Source organism: Antennarius striatus, chromosome 8 (assembly GCF_040054535.1).
Source record: "Antennarius striatus isolate MH-2024 chromosome 8, ASM4005453v1, whole genome shotgun sequence".
In the NCBI taxonomy this organism is placed as follows: Eukaryota; Metazoa; Chordata; class Actinopteri; order Lophiiformes; family Antennariidae; genus Antennarius; species Antennarius striatus.
In genome coordinates, this window is record NC_090783.1 from 13,025,971 (window position 1) to 13,046,778 (window position 20,808).

General features: G+C 41.4%; 1 protein-coding gene and 1 long non-coding RNA gene across 2 annotated transcripts in view; both read left to right on the forward strand.

Moving 5' to 3' along the window:
• sh3pxd2aa (SH3 and PX domains 2Aa) overlaps positions 1 to 20,808 on the forward strand; it is a 316,820-nt gene that overhangs the window by 136,462 nt on the left and 159,550 nt on the right. The window lies entirely within an intron of this gene.
• LOC137600408 (uncharacterized) lies at positions 1,580 to 9,648 on the forward strand. Its single transcript, XR_011036933.1, has 6 exons — positions 1,580 to 3,090; positions 3,309 to 3,387; positions 4,085 to 4,203; positions 4,530 to 8,681; positions 8,778 to 8,929; positions 9,302 to 9,648. It is a non-coding gene; the product is annotated as an uncharacterized lncRNA (long non-coding RNA).

The window sequence follows — 20,808 nt, forward strand, 5'->3', positions numbered from 1 at the left end:
ACACCAAGCATGCAAAATAATTATCCCAGTCAGACAAAATTGAAGTAATTGAGTGACCAGCACAATGCTTGGACCGTAATGCCAAAGAAAATTTGTGGGCTGACATAATAAAAAAAATGGTGTTCATGAGGTAAACCAAGGAATGCAGAGGAATTGTGGAACATAGTACAGTTGTCCTGGGGTGCAATACCTGTTGAGCGGGACCAGAAGTTGGTTGACTCCATGCACCACAGATATGAAACAGTGATCAGAAACCGTGGTAATGCAACTAAATATGGATTTATGATTTTAGGGAAGTTCAATTTCTTAATTTGTACAGTACACTAGCGGGAACCCATGGAAATTCTATGGTAACACAATATCAGACACTGTTATGGGGTGTGAACAGGACCCAAGGGCAGCACAAAGAGACAAGACAGGAGTTAAGTTCAACAGTGTTTATTTTCTGGCCGGGCGGAGTTGGGAATCGAACCTGGGTCTCCCAGGCGGGAGGCAGGCAGGTAACCGCTAGGCCAGCGGAGCACGCTGGGGACTCAATGGATCACTCCAGAGAAAGGGAGCAGGCAGGAGACGAGGTCAAGGGACAGAAGGCTCGTCAATTTACCGGGGCTGGAACAGGAGGCAGAGTCGTTGGACAGGCGAGGGTCAGGTTTACCGGAACAGAGGCAGAATCCATGGACGAAGGGCGGGTAGGTTGGCTGGGAGGCAGACGAGAGGCAGAGTCTAGGGACGAAACAGGTCGTGATCAGGCAGGCAATCCGGAGTAGAACACTGGAGAGTAGGACATGTGTCAAATACAATCTGGCAGAGACTGAGTGTGAGACGTGGGTTTAAATACCGGACTGATTGCAGATGGGCTGTAGGTGTGGGTGATCAGCGGGAGGTGTGGTCAGGCTGGGAGGTGGGACAGTGGAAACTGTGGAGCAGACTGCAGGAAATGGAGTGATCATGACAGACACCATACCAAACATATGAAAATATTGTAAACCAAGTGCACCCATTAGAGAATTCTCCCACTAGCAGGCAGCACATCCCGGTCTGACCCAGAACTGCCGTTAGCGTCTTTGGCGAGAAACGTGAATGAATGAATGAGTAAATAAATATTTAAACTTTATGACTCACAAAGAAAGAAAAAGACAAACAAATATCCAACTGTCAAGCATGTTTATCAAGGCTTTTTCGACATGGAACTGTTATACGTCAGAAAATATCCGGTTTTCAATCTGTCCATTCTGTGTGTACGTGTAGACATAGGACACACACACTAACGTCACAGCGGTTTTGCTTTGGTTACAGTGTCCACACGACAACGCAGACCCGGCATTTTCAAAAAACGTCACTTTGGCCAGCATTTTCGTCCAGGGTATCTGCATTGTCGTGTGGACGAAAGGCGTAACACCAACAAAAAACCTCGCTGCCCGATGCCTTACGCCATATTGTTCACGTGATTCCTTCTGGCAGATGCACCGTGATTGGTTGGGCGCCTTGATTGGTTGGGCGCTTGATTGACAGGTAGTTCTTCTTTGAAATGGAATGTGAAGTGTCCCAGATGTATTTGTGTGCATTCAAATAGTGTTTTAATGTGTCATGGTTCTGTTCCTTCTGTGACATGGAAAAAAAAATCTATGGAGAGAAGAAAAAAAAAAGCTCCATCTTTACGAGATCTCACAAAACTTTTGCCACATGCTACTTCCGGGTCTTTTTGGCATAACAAAGACTGGTGAACACCCACCCGCGTGATTCATTTTTATAGAATAACCACAATGGCAGACAGAGCCAAGTTCAAGCTGCTATGGATGAGAATTTGGAGGATTTCCTGCGGTCAAGAGACGCCCCTCAAGAGGACATACTGCACATGAAAAGAGACAAGGTGGGCGGTAAACGTAGAATGTCCCGGTGACTTCAGCTTAAGAGAGTGCTCATCGCTCCCATGCTTTAACATCGATGCGTAACGCACTTATTCTTTAATGAAATCGTGGATAAGATTGTGCGATTAACTGATGTAATTTTGTGATTCAACGTTTCATGTGGGCAAAGCCCAGTAAAAAGTACATTATTTACTGTCAATTTCTCAAAACTCTAAACAAGAACTGAAAATAGTTCATTACAATGGTATTTTATTGAATTACTTTGGGCTTATGTGTAAGCTGTAACTATTAGACTACTGACAGTGCACTGTTTACCTGAAGCATCACAGAAACCACAGTACAGCTGAATCGGCACCAAAATATTTATTGAGAAAACAGTGGTTGGTTCATCACAAAAGAAGTAGGAAAGTTACAACTACAACACAGAAAGCATCCCATGACAGGTCTTTTAAACTTGGATGATAAGTGTGTATCCACCATTTATCTTAAGTGTCAAATTTGTTGTTTACAGATTGACAAAGCTGTGTTGTCAAGATACATCACCTCTTATGGAGACCGAGTCGCTGTTCTCTCCTTCTGTAAGCAAACACAGTACAGTACGAATAAAGATACTCTTTTCCAGAGGCTGAGAGATAAAATTGGATTAAGGAAAATTAAATCAAAGACTACGGGACTGTTCCAAAACCAGGCTGAAGGAATGGCAAGACAGCGGAATAATGCTGGAGAGAAGTCCTCCAGGAAGATTGAAATTGGATGGCTTCATTTCAGTTGTGATGAATACCATCAAGTGCGGACCAGAAATGGTGGAGGAAAAAGACATGTGTCAGTGGAGAAAACAACAACTGTCGCTCAGATTTTGCAAATAGGAAAGGATTTATTTTTCCCAGGTGGCCTGTCCTCAAAAGGGCGAGCTAAAGATTTCACCTTTGATGTCTGTCATTTCAAAAGAAATTCAATTGCGTCAGATGGCACAGTTGGAACTTTGTATGACCGAACCAAATTGAAGCTGGTCAGATTTTATGTTTGCACAAAAGAAAAATCACTTTCACCTGAGCAGTCTTCGTCTGAAGTGGATGAAGATTTAGAAGATTCCTTTTCTGATGTTACATCTGTCATCACCAATGAGGAACTTCATTCTCAGTTAACGGGATCTCTCACAGATGATTCACATAGTGATCTCCCGGAGCATGGACATTCACTCGAGGTTGACATCAGAGAACAGGTTGGTAGTTGTTTGAAAAATGTTATCAACTGTAATAGTAAAGAATATGATATGTATTATCTAGGTTATTGTGGAAGGTGAATACAAATCTATGGTTGGCTTTATAAGCACTTCATTGGGACAGTCGTATTTTGCATACAATGTTGCAATTACTGCTGGAAACAATATTTAAAATCTTAATTTTTGTTTTGTTCATGTTTTTGTTGCTGGATATCCAGATGGAACCAAGATCCAAAAAGCCCAAAGCAACATCTGAAGCTGTGACCGAGGAAGAGCCAGGAATGTCCTGTCACTTGGGTGAGTGACTACTATTTATGAGTAACTCTGGGCTTGCACTAGGAGCTAGTATGACTAAGCCACTGTGGCGCAGTGTAAAATAATTGAGTAAGCCACAAAAAGCCATATTCTGTGTCCAAGACAGCGGCTTGCTATAATAGCAAGTAAAACTTACAAGTAAACATTGAGTAATACCAAGAATCAAATTTATTCAAAACGAAGTGTCTAAGTCAAAGTTAAAATGTCTTCTAGTCCAAGTAAAATTTACAAGTGAACATTAAATAATATATTTGTACGACTGACTTTCCCTCCTGGGAATTTTTTTTAGAAAATGAGGTTGTTTTCCTGCGTTCTGGTGCATTCTGAGGGCAAACTCTTCTGTTCAGTTTACCTACAAAAATACACTGAAGTCAATAGTTCAAGCTGAACTATCTTTATTTCTATCCTACTTTATGCAGGTATAAATGCGAGATTCAACAATTGAAAACTTGCATTCACTATGTGAAGATACAGTCATACAAAATATTACTCAATGTTTACTTGTACGTTTTACTTGGACTAGAATACATTTTAACTTTGACTTACACAACACCATTGGTATGCCATAGTTTAGTTTTTCTTTTTTTAATTCGATTCAGTTAAACTGATCAGAGTAATGCAGGTCCCACTGAGCACTTTCAAACTAATGATGAGGAAGTCTATTTTTAAACTTTTGAAGATGCTCCAGAGCCCACTGAGGCAGATGTGTGGAATCCAGAAGATGACCTCAGCACAGCAGCCAGCGATGACATTGTTGTGATAACACTGAGCAACATCGATGATTGAAATGTTTCTCAGGTAATATGACAAAATCAGGGACTTTTTAGGAGTTAGGAGGATTGAAATGGGTTTTTACACAAGATTTGATTGTTTTTTTTGTATTATAACATAACATTTTTGATTTAAAAGCATAATACATTATAATAATAATATAGTATAGTATATATTATTATTTATTATTATAATAAATAATAATAAATAGACTTGTTTTGAACTACTGTCAACCAATTTTATTTGGATTTTGATTCATACTTAACATACAAAAAGGTTAGTTTGGCCTCTGCTTTGATCATGAATCATTCCATAATGTTTATTTGTATATGTTTTTGTTTTTTTTCTAACAGGACAATGAAGTGAATGTCTTTCCACAAGACTTTCTTTTATATTCAAACAGCCAGCTTTCCCCATCAACCTCTGCTGATAATTCAGGAGATCCGCAGGGGTCACAGTGTATTTATTCACAGGATTAAGGTTGTTGAGGATTTATTATCGGTATTTATGGACAGCAGCATAACGAATGTAACTCTAAAGATGAACTTTGTAAATGAAAAAGCTCTTGATTATGCTGGTGTGTCAAAAGACATTTACACAGCATTTTGGGAGCAATTTCTTGATCAATGTGAGGGTGAAACAGAGCGAGTTCCGAGGCTGAGGCCAGATTTTGGTGAGGATGAATGGCAAGCAGTTGGACGGATATGGGTGAAAGGATTACTTGACCATGGCATCTTTCCAGTGAGGCTCTCAAAAGCTTTTGTTTTTGCATCCATGGTATCAACACAGTGGATGCAGACATCCTGATGACATCTTTTCTTAACTGCCTTTCTCCTCGAGAGATCAGCTATTGAGAAGGCTCTCCAAGGATCAGTGGAGGAGAGTGATGAAGAACACCTGCTTGATCTGTTTACAAGGATAAGTTCCCATTACCTACCTCCAATGAATGCTATCAAGCCTGCCATCCAAACAATGGCTCATAAAGTCATTCTCCAAGAGCCAAAGTATATTGTTGATTGCTTCTCTTCACCCATGGCACTTATAAAGGTAAAACTGTCGAACAGTCAGTGTGTATTGTCTCTCTATGAGTCAAAGAAAGCTACAGGCAAATGAGTGTCTAAGCTGCTTCAAACAACAAAAACACTTCTGCTCAGAGAGAAGAAACAAGGTTTAACTATTTACAACGATTTATGAAAAATGCTAACCAAGGCCAAGCTGAAAAAAAATCCTTCGTTTCTGCACAGGCTCATCTATCATCTGTGTTGAAAAAATCATGGTGTGCTTCAATGCTGAAATAGGGCTCAGCAGGAGACCGGTTGATCACACCTGTGGAGCAACCCTTGAAGTACCATGCACTTATGGTTCCTACCCTGAATTTCACACCGAGTTTGACAACATCCTGTCCAGCAACTATCTTGACATGATATTTTGTGAATTTTTGAGATCTGTCCTTTTAAGAGCTTCATATAAACAGGCATTATTTTTTTTAATGATTACAGTATTTTCTGCACTATAAGGCACACCTTTAATGAACTGTTTATTTTATAATTTATTTCATACATAAGCCGCACCAGATTTTAAGGCGAATATAATAAGAAAATTTTAAAATAGATTTTAAAAAAAACTAGTGACTGTAGTTGCACTATCCGTCCACTAGATAGAGCATTCATGACTGTGAGTACCTTTAGTCAGCTGTGAATGGCCCTTGTGTTATTTCAATGAAGCCATTCTGAGCCTCATCAGGGACCTGATCACTTGATCACTTTACCATCTTAGAAAGAAATCAACACGCATATTAAAAAACCTGACATTAAAAACTGGTTAAATTCATTACAGTGGACCACTCAGTTCAAACAGGGCAGATTATTTCCTGATCTGAAGTTCGAAGCAGATATTTAAGCTCCGACGTTCGTCTTCGTTTATAAATTAAATATTGTTTGGATCGATCGGTAGTCCAGTCGGAGGTGAGGTGCAGCTATTTGCTGCTGTGTGTCCTAAACAGTTTTTAACCAGTTTTTAATGTCAGGCTGATAATTTACTGGCAAATGTGACACTGTTTTACTCCTAGAACTGACTTTAACGTCGGTGTCTCACCGCTGTGAATCTCACTGCACGTCGCTGCAGACAGAATACACAAGCCTAAATGCGCTCCCCAATTTCCCGTAACTTGTTGTTTCAGCTATCAACTGCATTTACAAATTAATGCAGCACACCAGACACCAAAACTCCACGCATTGGCTGCGCAGAAACCCCTACCAGTACTCGATCCGTTGGTTGGCGGTGCTGGCTCCTTCCAGGTAGCTGTCGATGCCATCGTCCGCATGAGTTGGGACGAGGACACGATGAAAGTCTCTAACATGACCATTTTCAGTTCCAAGATCACCTCTCACAACTCTGGGGCAGCCTTTTAAATGCTGTACGGTCTGAATGTAATATCCTCCGATCAGCTTCGGGTCACTATTTGTTGTGTAAACATTTAGCCAGACAATTTTCCTTGAAAAACCATCGATACTTCCATTAATACAAACACCATATGGCTTGAGTTTATCATAGGAGTCGATGTGCCAGATGAAGTTGGGCCCTTTAGAAAAGTAGTTCCGCCGTCTAAGACGCCTTGTCCACCTCAGGGACATTCCTGTTGGATCCAGCTCCTTCAGCAACAGGCGAACATCCTCCTTCCTCACACGCAGACCGTGATCCCTGCATTTTGCGTACATCCAGCGGTACCCATGAAGCATCCCAGAGGACTGGAGTTCACTGCGTATGAAGTCTATCAGGACGGGCAGGCCCGAGTAGGATTTACAACGAGTATGTCCCCTTGCGGCGAGAATCCTTTTCAAATGTCTCTGGCTTATGCGAAAATTGTGCCGCCTACTAAGAACTTCTTGAATGTCCTTATATTTTAGGCCGATTTCAAAATAAAACTAAATAAACCGCTCATACGGGTGGGTGTCCGCCACTGTTTTTTCTCCTTAAAGCCAAAACGACCCGGAAGTATATACAGTTGTAGTTTTGCGAGATCTCGCAAAAGTCTTGCGAGATCTCGCAAAGATAGAGCTTTTTTTTTTTTTTTTTTCTCTTCTCCATGTCACTTTAGGGGCTCTGTACTTCTGTATGCTCTGCAGGTCTATTTTTTGTGTTTAGCTCATTTTCCCCTGACAGGTCAGGCTGTGGCAGAGGGTGTTGCTGGCTCCTAGCAGCTGATGAGGCACACCAGTCCTCACTCTGCTCATCAGCCTCATCTCAAAGGCCTGGCTTTCTCCTAAGAGGGTTCCAGATAATTATGTCCTGTGTCACTGATAGTGTTCCTAGTTATCTCTGAGCTGCTTCTCCTTTTCCTCATTTGTGGATTTTTGTCTTTTTTGCTCTGCTGCTTTTGGTTTTCTTTGCTAACTCGTGTTGTCAGCTTGAGCAAATAAATTATAATTTTTTTTCACTTGAGTCAGTCTCTGCTCCTTGTGGTCCAAACGCAAACCACCCCTTAACGTTAATGCACACAATGTTGAGGTTTACTCACCATTTTAAACGTCTTCTTCTTTTCCTTTCGGCTTTTCCCGTCAGGGGTCGCCACAGCGAATTGCCATTTTAAACGTCCCATATTATGTATTTTTAACTTAATGTCATTCAGCTGCCAGATGTCCAAGAAGACTGTATTCCAAATATTTTGACCTAAAGTTATCTGTGGTTATAAATATCAGCTTTTCAAAATCACTCATCGGAGCTACTCACAAAACGCTTCAAGCCTCTGGCTTTAGTATGCTAATGAGCTCTGCTGGTCAACACCTCCTTCACCTTGGTCACGCCCTCTAAAGGAGAGCATTAGGCTAACGGGACACTGACCAGCTTTACATTTGTTATTATGGCATACGCAGGACCCATCGTGTCGCCGTACATTTATGACCCTGAGTCGGACCCAGAAGCGGGGGCTCCTAAAGAAACACCGACTGTGACTGCAGCAGGACGTTTCTGAATGGTTAGTGCGTGTGAACGTTACTTAGTTGGTTCTGTGTTGTGTTTTGTTTTGTAACCTATGTCCTCACAGGACCGGAGAGCATCGTCCGGTGGCTACATTTTTTTCTACTCCTGCCTCTCATGGCACAGTAATAATGCCATATGTCTTATTGTGTATTTTGTATGTTGTATAAATACGGACATTCAAGGCTAAAATGTTGCTGTATTTCTACTGTATAAGTGACTGTAAAGTCTGATGGTGGTTTTGATAGTTATTACCATGTGGCTAATGCTAGCTTCTGCTCACGGCTAAGTTACTTTATTTTTATATCACATCGATTTAACCTGTTACTAAGCTGCAAAATAATTGAGGCAGTCCTCTGTGACAAGACACACGGAGCTGACACTTGCCACCATCACACCAGGTTAATGGTGAATTGATGTAGCCTTTATCTACTCTATTTTGAGATGTCTTCACCTGTTGTACAGGTGTTCCTGTGGACACTGAATGGATGCCAACAGCAGTAAACATCTGCTGTTTGGAAATACCACAGGTAGCAAGCTCACAGCTAAGCCATAGAGTTATGTCTCTATTTAGCTACTTTTACAATTATAAATTCAAATGACCTTTACCATGTTTTTCAATGTAGGTTAGGAGCTGTCTGCAGGAGGTTGATGAGGTTCCGTGCATGACTCAACATCCTGGGTACCAGCCTGCGTGCCTAAATGTGTACACCCTACAAACGGCCAGTCATGTACTGAGTGCTGAGTACGGCCCTTCACGTCTGAGACAAATACATCGGTAAGTCGTTCTTTGAAAAAATTCAGGATAAAAACTACTTTTATGTCTTATTTTATATCTATCTATCTATTTTGCTTCATTAGGCATACCTTTATTAATGCAGTAACACATGACAAATATAGGTACAAAAGAGTTTAATATATATTATATTTGCGACACCTTCATTTTTGTCTTATTAATTGACATGTTGAACATTTTTTGGTATTCACAATCCATTTCTGTTGACATATACAAGCATTTATTTACATAAAACAATACATCCAATAACAATAATGAGAACACAGGGCCATCCTATCAGGAAATCAATAACAGTTGTAATACTCATGATTGAAAACATTGTGAAATAAATAATTTTGTGTCCTTTTTCTGTAGACGGTGCAGACATCTGGCCTATTGTACCTTTGTTGGTTGGTGCTGGGGCTACTTAGGGTGCAGAATCCAGGTCGTCATTCCAGCCTGTATGGTCCTTCACATACGCCAGAAGTTTCCTGAAGATGAAGGCCACTACGCCGGATTTAGACTGAGTCTCGGTTGAACCTGGTCATGTAGCTGGCAATGACCTCTTCCTTGTCCAGACGCTCACACTGGGCAGACAGATTCTCTGGGACAGGAATGGACCACATCTCATCTGTGTATGGCATGGGGTCCACCAAGACTTTGTCAAATATGAGGTCCAACATGTCAGCTAAAAAACCTGTCAATAAAACACAAATATATATCTTTACTGTTATTGATATTGTTTGATTCATTTCTTTGTTTAGAAAAAAATTGTTCAAAATACATCCTGGTACTTGCTACTAATTTATTTATTTGTATGGTTACTTTTTACTGTGTTTTGTTGAGAGCAATTACTGACAGAATTTCAAAACATGCAACACTAACAGAATGTTGGCTCTGTCTTGTGAGGTTTGACTCTGCATTTTCCCTTCAAAAGCCTTTGTAAAGTGGATCTTGTAGAGGGGTACACCAAACGTAACAAAATAAGGAGCCAAAACAATATATGACATGCATGAATCTGTCTCAAAAAATTTCATACTAAATTATCCACTTACTGTCTTGCTGGAATATTCTAATACACAACACTATTATTTTTTACTGAACTACTATCAACACATGTGCACTCACTTAAACCTGTAGACAACATTTAAAAATTAGTCTAACCAATTTTATTAAATCATTGTATGGAATATGACTTGTACATACCTTTACTTCTATAGTGGGAATGAAGAGTCCTGAAGGACAGCTGTGTACCAACAGTACGAGTGTCCACTGGGTCAGTCTGGCATGGCACGTCCTTTGAAGCTGTAGGCTGAATGGATGCACAAGGAAGGAGGACACTAATTTCAGGACACCAATGTTCTGATATTGGATAAGAAGGACAGACCTGTGTGCGTTGTCGCTATGACGCCGAACAAACAATCGACTAACACGTGCGAGCTCACACACAATACGAAACAAAGCACAACTCCCTACTTAGCCTAGCATAAGTTGACTTTATTTTTGCTGACAAATAATAGAAAGAAAATATGAGACCAACTTATGTGCGTTTTAGCTTTATACTTTAGGTCCAGCGCACACACATGGTGGAGCGTGCACGCACACACGCAACACGCAAAACAAAGGAGACCTCCCTACATAGCCTAGCATAGCATGACTTCATACTAACAAACAATAAGAAAATATGAGACCAACTTATGTGTGTTGTACCCACTGTAGGTCCAGCGCACACACGTGTTTGAGCGTGCACGCACACACGCAACACGCAAACGCGAAACAAAGGAGACCTCCCTACATAGCCTAGCATAACATGACTTCATTCATGCTAACAGACAACAGGAAAAAAGATAAAATGTGAGCCCAACTTATGTGTGTTGTACCTAGATACTGTAGGTTTAGCACGCACACACATCTTGGAGCACACACACGCAAATGCAAAACAAAGCAGTACCACCTAATCAGCCAAATAGGACTGATCACTCATGCTAACAGACAACTGCTAAAAAGATAAATGTGGTGAGACTTACCTGTAACCAGGGTGAAGTTCCTTGGTCCCGTATGGTTGGGAGTGATCCTTGAATGAGGATCAGTCTCAGGCAAAGCCACTTCTGTACTGAACCTCATTGCTAAAACAGACTGAAGTGAAGTGGTTCGCACACACAAACGTGCAGGCGTTGTAGCCGGCACATTGCCATTAAAATGAAATGCAACTATGCTCTCTTCTGTTCTTCATGGGATGGGATTAAAAATGAACACTGGTGTTGATTTGTACAATCAACAACTGAGCAACTACCTTGTCTCCTTCTCACGGAAACCATTTCAACAGACTGCTGCCTCACCTCCAACACAAAGAACTCAGTCTTGGGGATGGCCACACCCTTGGGCATGTCCACCAATCCATATCATCCAATACTCTGTCCAATAGCTCAGAGTGCATAGTCTGACGTCAATAATACCTATTCTAGTGCTTTATGATCGATTCGAGTCGTTCAGAGCCATGACTTCTTAAAACTCCAAATATCTATTGATGCAGGAAGTGTTTGTTTACCAGATTCTAGGAGTTGGTCGGGTTAGGGAGGACCACTATGTATATGTAGAGGCCTGAAAGAATGTGATTTTCATAATAGGGCCTCTTTAAACAGACTGTGTGGTGAGAGTGTTTTGTCCAGCAAAATACCAAAATAAAAACCAAGATACAACAAGGATGATGTTACAGCCAAAATGGGAATTATTTTATTGATACGCAGATCATCAGTACAGATCAATCGGGAACAGCCCTTGGATACATGTCTACTGACCCTTTTATAGTCACAGTCCTTCATTTGTGTGTACGTGAGCTTTGTACGTGTCCTATTCATGAGAAAACAGGAAACCAATTGTTCCCGGCAACTATCCAAACCTAGGTAACCACCCCATGTCAGGTTGACCCGCTTCCTGTCTTCCTGTTTTCTGGACAATCTGGTTATTCGCTGCCAAACTTGAAAATGAGTTTCCTCTGATTTGAAATGTGACCTACGCATGTATTATTTCGCTTCCACAACTGCTAATATTTTGAACATATCTTTACATATTCGACCAAACTGTAATAACATATAACTGTGTATATACTTTACTTACTTAGTCCTAGTGGCACATAGGGCAAGGACTAATGCTTTCCACTCATCTCTGTTGTTGTTGGCTTTGTTCTCAATGCTGCTCCAGCTGTATCCTCTTGCCTTAATTTATCCTTAAATTGTTCGTCTCCAAGTTGTTTTGGGCCTTCCTCGTTTGTGTTTTCCTGCTGGTGTCCAATGCAGTGCCACTATTGTCATATCATCAGATGGTTTCCTTAATACATGTCCAAGCCATCTCCATCATCTTCTCACCAGTGTTGTTTCCATGTCCAAACATCCTGTTGTTTTATGTAATCACTGTTTGTAATCTTCCTAGGCCAGAAAATCCTCATGGTCTTTCTGAGGCAGGTGATGTGAAAGCTGCAAAGCTTGCCTAGGTCTTTTCTTGTCATTCTCCAGCATTCTGAACCATATAATAGGACATATAGCACACAGCTGTTCTTTAGCTTTATCATGGTGTTTCTAGTTATGTGTGTCATCTTCCAGATGTTTCCCAGTCTTAGAAATGCTGTGGTTGCATTTCACAGTCTGACCAAAATGTCCTGGTTAGCTCTGCCATCTAATGTTACCTGGCTTCCAAGGTATGTGAAAGATGATCCAATCTTTATTTGTTGAGCACTTTCCAACAACCACAGTCACCGCAGTCGACCAAAGTGCTGTACAGACAAATAAATAAAAATAACAAACATTATAGATAAATGACAAAATGGAGTGAAACTGTGGAACAGACTGAGAGTGGAGGTTCAACTCAGTCCAAACATCAACCAGTTCAGGAAGTCATACAAAAAGATTATATTTGGGAGGTATTTGAAAGAAGAAGGCCTGCTGTTGCAGCCCAAGTAACAGTTAAGACATTTTCAGTTAAAGGTTTAGTCTTTGTCTTTAATGATTATGTTCCTCTTTTGATCATTATACTGTTTTATTTTATCTGTTTGTTTTTCTGTTTGTTTGTTTATCTCCTTCTGTTTTACTTTGTTCTTGTTTTTTTTAAATTTTTATCTTTCTATAACTATGCAGTTTAAATGATTGATTTACTTCTGTAAATATTATCAGCAAGTATTTTGTAATGAGTATTTTTTGAGAATAAGGGGGTAGGAGTTTAACAAGTTTACACTTCTCCCTACTCCTTTTTGGATAGTGGGCCCGTTTCACAAAGCCGGTTTAGTGAAAAACCTGGGTAAGTTAACCTGAAATCAGGGAAAACCAGGGTTTCGGTTTCATAAAGGGAGGTAAGTTAATCCAAAGTCAGAGGAGTAAACCTAGCCTGTGTCACGAGGCGAAGTAATGTAAACCTCTAGGTTTGTTACCATAGTAACAGACTCTGAAGCTAGCCTCACAAAGCAGGTTCAGTGGAAACTCTGCGTAAATTAACCCTGAAATCAGAGAAAACCAGGGTTTTCGGTTTCACAAAGGGAGGTAACTTAACCCAGGGTTAGAGCTGTAACCCTGGCCAATTTCATGTAGCGAGGTAAACTGAACCTCTGGGTTTGTTACCGCAGAAACAGACTCTCTGAACATAACCTGGTCAGGAGCAGGTTTTATTCCACAAACCCAGGGTTTCTTTTGACTCCGTCCCTTTCACTGCCAGTCGCGCGGCTTCATTTCCTGGTTCTGTCGGACGGAGAGTTTTACCGACGTAAGGTTTAATAAATAATCCGTATTTTAGAGGTATTTTAGAGGCGAACATAGCATGTTCGTTTGACATGGAGCCCCTTGATGGAGTTTCCGCATTAATTCACAGAGAATTAAATATTTTTGCATCGCGTTCAGATGTCCAGTCATATCCAGACAGTTCTCTTTATGATTGGTACCGATTCACGTCCAAACGCACGCACACACACACACACACACACACACACACACACACACACACACACACACACACACACACACACACACACACACACACACACACACACACACACACCTGATCCATCCTCACGTCTGCAGCAGCGCTGTGTGTAGCGCTCCGTTCAGTTTTACAATTTTTATTAACAAACGGTAATTTTCCTGTATAAAGGGAGATGCTCAGTGTGCCTCGCCTTCAAACTTTTACCCCAGTTTTTCTATTTCCCTGGATAGAAAACCGTCAGAATCATCAAGGAGGAGTTCCACAGAACTGCAGGTGAATGCGGTCCTGATCGGCTTCTGACTCACAGGTGTATGATGAGTCTCACCTGAGCAACAGACCAATGCAGTAACACCATTTTCACACCATTGCGTACACCTATATTATCTAAGAACTGAAATCAAGAGCTGACATGTAGCTCGTTTGATGCAGTAATAGCCAAAACTGCTTTAGTTCTTACATCAGTGACTGTAGCATTGTACTGCTTATAACCGCTTTAAGGTATTCCAAGTTTTATTTTATGTCTGTTTTAGTCAAATGATACACACAGGAGTTGATAATCAATAAAAACAAAAACAAATTAACAAGAAATAGAAGAAAACATAGGTGGTCTAATATTTTATGTTACTGATTGTTCTCTTCCCATTGCTTCACATTCTGGTGGAATACAGAGTGTGACATTTATCTTCTACTGAAGTATTAACAAATTCTCATCCGTTTTTAACAGATCATGAATGGACAGTAGCAGAAGGGTCCCAACTGCAGACTATCACAGTGAAATAGACACTCAAGTGACCACCAGCGGTTCATTCTGTGGAATGCATATGCAACTATGTTTTAATGTCCTACTCATGTATTCCCATCAATCTGCTGAAGAAGTTTATAGAATTTACTTTCTAAAAAAGTACAGAAAATAGACATGGTTTACTAGGACCTCCTGATTAGGAGGACAGATCTGGACATAGAAATACTGGAGCACACGTTAGAGGTGGGTGATGGTCACAGGTGAATCATGTTAACTATTAGAATGTTAAGTATTGTAATGATACAAAAAATACTTTGTATTTTTCAGAAATAAATATGCCCACAGGAAATGTGTATTGTATGTTTTTATTGCCCGATGTGATGGTGGTGATGGTGACTGTGGAATTATTCTGGCAGATGGAGTCACTGATCTGCCGTCCTGGATAGCAGGAATCGTCCTGAGGTGTCGCAAGCTCTCTCCTGCAATGTATAGTGGATTCATTAGACTGGATTTCACAATGAAGACAAGTGAATTATTGTGCAAATCTTACTGACCACAATACAGTCTGCTGCTCAGGTAAGACCATATATCCAAGAGCTCCACATCAGAAATGTAGTCTGCAGCATCACATTATCTGGACAGATGTTTATCTATAATGCAGTCTTGAACATGTTGAAACAATGTTCAGTCTACAAGTACCTTGATGGGGATGTGGTACCATATGTGCAGCCAATTACATTGGGAAATCCTAAAATAAATTGAAGTTAATAATCCGATTTTGCGGTTGGAGCACAATGTCATTAAGACAGTATCATTTGCAATTAATTTATCAGATTTCTACATTATTCACCTGCAATCCTGTGGAACTCCTGATTCTGTCGGGTTCATCTCCGGGGAAATAGAAAAATTGAGGTAAAAGTTTCAAGGCGAGGCGCACTGAGCATCTCTCACATTGTATAGAAAAAATACCGTTTGCAAATATAAAATAAAAAACTTACCGGACCACTACCTACACACAGCACTGCTGCAGATGTGAGGATGGATCAGGTCATGGATGTGTGTGATGGATGGACGTGAATCAATCGGTAACGATCATAACGACAACTGGCCGGGCTATGACTGGACATCTGAACGCGATACATTCGCGATACGCAAATTTTTTAAAAAATCTCTGTGAATTAATGCGGGAACTCCATCAAGGGGCTCCTCTTCAAACGGACATGCCATGTTCACCTCTGAAATACGGATTTATTTGTAAGAACCTTACTTCGGTCAAACTGTCCGTCTGACAGAACCAGAAAAATTCCTGGGTTTGTGGAATAAAACCTGCTCCCAACCATGTTATGTTCAGAGAGTCTGTTACTATGGTAACAAACCCAGAGGTTCAGTTTACCTCGCGTCATGAAACAGGTCAGGGTTACTGCTGTAAGGGTTAAGTTACCTCCCTTTGTGAAAATGAAAGTCCTGGTTTTCCCTGATTTCACGGTGAACTCACCCTGGTTTTCAACTAAACCTGTTTTTTGAACGGTCCCACGTCACGAAGCAGGGCTAACGAACCCAGAGTACAACCTGTGATTCTGGGCTGCTCTACCCTGAACTTGGAAACCCAGGGTTTTCAGTTTCACAAACGCTTCTCGGGGTTAGTGTTTGTAACCCAGGGTAAGTCAACCCGCAGTTTAACAGGCGCGAAACCACTTTAAAAAGCCATCCTCAATGGAGCCCAGATTCGACTTGTCACCATGACGACGGACGAGATGCGCTCCACGTTACTTTACGCAGTTGAAGTACAGATTGTAATCTACGTGTATGAAGACTTTGAGGACATATTGCGAAAAGACGAACAGCTTTGCAGCTGTAAAGAAGAGAGGGATGACTTGAAACTGCTGCTCAAGTCGATGCGTACGTCTAAACATAGTCCGTTGGACTCACGATAAAATTACGAAGGTAAACCGCTTGAATAATAGTTTATTAAATTATTTTATTAGATGTGGGGGAGAAGCATACATGTCAACAGCTGAGAACCAACTTTAAAAACATCATTCACACAGGTCGCACTTCTGCATCATCTCGCTAGGGATCCTCCTCTTCCTCATTATAACATACAACATTGCACAGTAAATAATAAGTGGACGTTCAGTTTTTGAGTTATTTTATTGCTAACAGAATGCTCTTGTCACACACATAAATGTGCTCTCATCTTTAGGCACTCCATGTTTAATTCTCTGTGTCTTTTAGTCAAATTATACATAATTGATAAAAAGAAAAAGAAAGTAACAGGAAATTGAAGAAAAGAAAGGTGGTCAAATATTTTCTGTTACCGATTGTTCCTATTGCTTAACATTCTGGTGCAATACAGAGGGACATTTAGCCTCCACTGAAGGATCAACACTTTCTCATCCTTTTTTAACAGAGCAAGCTGGACAGTTCGTCACATCCAATGTACAGATAGACACTCAGTGAACACCGGCAGTTAATTCAGTGGAATTCATATGCAACTGTATGTTTTGATGTCCTCCTCATGTATTTCCAGCTATTTGTTAAAGTTTATCAAATTCACTTTCTATGAAATACAGACATCACATAAAAAAATGGTTTATTTGGACCTTCAGATGAGGAGGGCAGATTTGAACATACAAATTGTGGGGCACAAGTTAGAGGTGGGTGTTGTTCACAAGTGACTCATGTTGAATATTAGAATGTTCACCACTGAAACGATCTAAGAAATGACTTTGTATTTGTAAGTAATAAAGATGACCAAATGAAATGTATATTGTATGTTTTTATTGCCCACTGTGGTGATGGTGAGTTACACAGACTCTGAAATGATTCTGGCAGATGGAGTCACTGCTCTGTCACCCTGGATAGCTGGCAGGTGGACGGGGTCATTATCAGGGTGTTCAGTTTGTGGGGTAGGGTGTTGTTCTCATCTAATAGTGGCAATAATAATAGTAATAATAATAATAATAATAATCCACCTTTATTCGTCCACACAATGGGGAAATTATGTTTTCCACTCCAGTTTTTTTGTACATGCATATATATATATGTGTGTGTTAGTCAGAATACACACACACAACATCGTATACAGGCCCCTGAACACAACACACACTAGGGGCCTGTAGGCATGCAGTTAATGACGAGTACAAGAGAGGTGGAGGGACGAGTCGCAACTTCGGGGGTGCGCCCCAAAGAGCAGCTTGTGGGGGGGGCGGTGCCTTGCTCAAGGGCGTCTCGGCAGTGGCTGGGAGGTGAGCTGACACCTCCCACTGTCAGCTCACACTCCAAAGATGTCTGGCTGGAGCGGAAATCGAACCGCCGATGGCTGGGCACTGTCTGGTTCCAAGACATCCGCTCTACCGCTGAGCCACTGCCGCCCCCGGCAGTGGCTCAGTGGCTACTACAATGAAGAACAGAAGTGCAACACAGGTCCTCTCAGGAATCATCCTGAGGTGTCATAGACACTGGAAACAGACTTTCAGCAGCCTATGGTCATCTTTACCTGGGCTCTAGTTCTGCAGTGAACCCATTTGAAGTTCTATTGGGGACGTGGGTTAGCAAGGGGTCAGCAGCCTCGGTTGGCATGGGTAACCCCTGTCCCCCAGAAAACAACCATCAGGCTCTGCTGTGATGGAAAGTAGATTCATTAGAGTGGATTAAACGATGGAGACAAGTGAATTATTGTGCTAATCTTTAGTTACTGCATTAGTCTGTTGCTCAGGTGAGACTCATCATACACCCGTGAGTCAGGAACCGATCAGGACCACTCTGTCTCCACATCAGTACTGAGGGGAGTTCCTCCCCGCAGCTGCTGGTTATGCTTGCTCTGGAGGGTTCTGTTGGGTGTCTGTCTGTTAAAGCTCTTTGAAATGTCTGCTGATATGATTAGGCGCAATACAAATAAGGGCGGGAAATGTAGTTTGCAGCGTCACATGTGATCTGGACAGATGCTATTTTATCTATGATGCGGTCTTTAACATGTTGAAACAGTAGTCAATCTACTTGTACCTGCTTATATTTGCTGTGAATTGTCATCCTCTTCACATCACCTTCATAATGTGAGGGAGCCTTGATGGGGATATGGGTACCATCTATGGCAGCAAATTACATTGGGACATCCGAAAAGACATTAATTTTACTAACATTGCAGCACAATATCATTAAGAGAACATACTTTCAACTGAATTGATCAGATTTCTACATCATTCACCTGCAGTCCTGTGGAACTCATCCTTGATGATTCTGATGGTTTTCTCTCCAGGGAAATAGAAAAACTGGGGTAAAAGTTTGAAGGCGAGGCACACTGAGCATCTCCCACATTATATAGGAAAATTACCGTTTGCTAATAAAAAATGTAAAACTGAACGGAGCGCTACATGCAGCGCTGCTGCAGATGTGAGGATGGATCAGGTGTGTGTGTGTGTGTGTGTGTGTGTGTGTGTGTGTGTGTGTGTGTGTGTGTGTGTGTGTGTGTGTGTGTGTGTGTGTGTGTGTGTGTGTGTGTGTGTGTGTGTGTGTGTGTGTGTGTGTGTGTGTGTGTGTGTGTACGTGTACGTGTGTTGGGAAGTGAATCGGTACAGATCGTAAAGAGAACTGTCTGGATATGACTGGACATCTGAACGCGATACAAAAATATTTAATTCTCTGTGAATTAATGTGGAAACTCCATCAAGGGGCTCCATGTCAAACGAACATGCTATATTCGCCTCTAAAATACGGAGTTATTTTTTAAAACCTTACGTCGGTAAAACTCTCCGACAGAACCAGGAAATGAAGCCGCACGAAAGGGGGAGGAGTCAAAAGAAACCCTGGGTTTGTGGAATAAAACTGGCTCCCGACCAGAGGCCTGTACCATAAAACTGGATTACGGCTTAGCGAGATAACTTCAGGTTTAACCCTGGCTTTTCGGTACCATAAAGGTGGCTGACTTTCTATCGGGCCACGTTGTCGCGGTAACCTATGCTGAACACCTAACCTGCTCCGGAGCAGGATAAGTTCACGATAAGAGCTCAGCAGCTATAACAGCCCCATCTACTGACCAATCAGAGCTCAGCGGGTATAACAGCCCCACCTACTGACCAATCAGTTCTCTTGGAAAATGGGCTGTCCGTTTTATGAGAACCCGGTGGATCTTGGTGCACAGCTTGTCCGAAGAGCGCTCAGGCGCGAGAGAATATTTAGAGATCGCTGTAATCCGTTCGAATTGCCTGAACTGTACGAAAGGTACAGGTTTTGGGGAGAGGGGTTACATTACATCTGTCAGCTGCTGGAGCCTTACATCAGTAATGTAACGCACCGCAACTACGTGCTGACAGTCCCGCACACTGTGTGCATTGCACTGATGTTCTTTGCCACAGTTAATATATTTCTTAGTGATGTTTGTAATTATTATGATGTCCTTAAATCCTTCGTTGGATGGGTTACAAGCAATCCACAGATAAAATGCCATTAATAAATTATTTATTTAAGTAAATCATGGATTGATTCATTCATTCATAGGTACTTTTATGTATTTTGTTGGCGATGCCAAAAACCTCGGGAAGAACACAGTATGTAGAGTTATTCATAAAGTCGCGGGGGCTACAATCACATGCCATAACGAAAAATGTACACACATACATTTATGGAACACACGAATGTTACTGTAGTCAGATATACAAGTGCAGTCATAGTGGAGAATTAATATTATAATGGCACTAACTTCCGCATTGACACAGTCGGCGATTTTGTGCCAGCGATCCTTGCGCCGTTTGGCAGCTGTAACTGTTTTGCTTTTTGCCTGGATTATTGATTTGTATTGCTCGTATTTATTAATTATTATTGTTTGCTCCTCCGTTGTGAAATATGCGGCTCGGGCCAGTTTGTTGCATGTTTGCGATTGGTCACAGCAACCTCCGCCCTTTTTATGTGAGCACGCACAGATCTAGAGTGGACATGCCTGAATTGAATTAGTGAGTTGATAGCCGGCTTTATGGTACCGAAAATCTGGAGGGCGGATGTCTCGGTAAGTGAAGCCAGATAAGTAAGATGAAGCCCGGCTAGGTTCATCAAGCTTTATGGTACAGGCCTCAGGTTATGTTCAGAGAGTCTGTTACTGCGGTAACCACCCCAGAGGTTCAGTTTACCTCGCGTCATGAAACACGTCAGGGTTACTGCTCTAACCCTGGGTTAAGTTACC